The sequence below is a fragment of the Bidens hawaiensis genome, unplaced genomic scaffold (genome assembly GCF_021521415.1).
Source record: "Bidens hawaiensis isolate Kalapana, Puna unplaced genomic scaffold, B.hawaiensis_p1.1 tig00000458_1, whole genome shotgun sequence".
Lineage (NCBI taxonomy): Eukaryota > Viridiplantae > Streptophyta > Magnoliopsida > Asterales > Asteraceae > Bidens > Bidens hawaiensis.
Window position 1 is genome coordinate 732,986 of NW_027491030.1, and position 1,477 is coordinate 734,462.

The following is a 1,477-nucleotide window of genomic DNA, read 5'->3' on the forward strand; positions in this document are numbered from 1 at the left end:
CCTTCAAAGATGTACACTCCTCAGTGGTGTGGCCCTTTGTCCCGTGGAAGTCACAGGATTTGCTCTGATCAGCGTTATGGCGCTGTCGGATCATTGGAGCTTTTGGCCATGGGAGTTTCTCGGTGGCAAATATCTCTGTGACGCTTTTGGTGAGTGGCGTCCATCTAGGGTTCCGGTTTGATGAGTGCGTGTTATCCCTTCCGCCTAATAGAGGGCGAGAGCTGGATGAGGTGTCAAAGTTTACCCTTGACTGCCAAATACCAAGCTTCCTCTTTTTATTTTGCCGGGCGGTACGGACGTTGTTTTCTCTGGTCCTCTGCGTGTAGAGGTTTGTACTCTGGGGAAGATTCCTACCCAGTTGCTTCTTCGTTTCGGCAAAGCGCTTGGCTGCCGTCATGATGGCATCCCATTTGGATGGCATGCCGTCTTTACCCGTCAGCGTGCGGATAAGCTCTGGGTATTCGGCGCCCTGGATGAAAGCGGCGCGAACAAGATCTTCACTTATGGTGCCCAGAATCAGCTTCTTTGAGTTGAAGCGAGTGATGAAGTCTAGCAAAGATTCATCCTCCTCTCTAACGCAGTTTAGGATCGTCCACTGCTCTTCAGTATATTTTCTCTGTTGACTGAAGTGTTGGCTGAACTTGTGCTGGAAGTCCGCCCAATCGTAGATGTGGTGGACCGGCAGACGATCAAACCACGCCCTGGCCGCTCCGACCAGCGTCATCTGGAACATATAACACCACGTGGGTTCCGTCCAGTTGCTGACGGTTGCCCCCGCTATGAATCTGTTCAAGTGATCGTCTAGGTCGGATATGCCATCATAAGTGCCGATGTTGGACATCTATTTATGCTTCCGCAATGTCCCTTGCAAACTTGGACGTTCCCGCATTTGCAACAGTTGGCCTGAAAGTTTTGGAGAAGTCACGTGGGTTTCCCCCCGCATTCCTTGGTTTAAAGGTTTCTCCAAAATTTCTTCTCGACTGGAAGTCCGTTTCTTTACGCTTCCCTTTCGCCCTATGACGAGGGTTTGCGTCACTGTCGGACTACTCCCAATCATGGTCCAAGTACTCGCCATCATTGCTCATGTTGAGCTGTTGTCGAGTGCTTCCGAATTCATCATTAGCCTGTTGGAGTGAACGTAAACGTTCATCCAACTCAGCTTGGAATTCCTTCTGACGTGCTTCCGCCCACGCTTTAACTTGATCAAGTGTTTGGCGGGGGAGCCTCGTCTGTTGTTTCTCCAATTGGGTATCGATGAATCCCAGGGGAGGATTGTTTACTGCACTTGCCCCGGCTTGGGTAACCGGGGTAGTGTTCGTAAAAATTGTGTACTCGCCCCCCCAGTAGCTGGGGTTGTGGTTACCGGAGTTTCTTGGTCACTCGTTGGCCTTGGCATCGGAGTAACCTTAACCATCTTTCCAGAGGTTTTGAAAAAACTGAGAAAAAGAATTAGTTCTAGCTTTTATGCACGGATGGC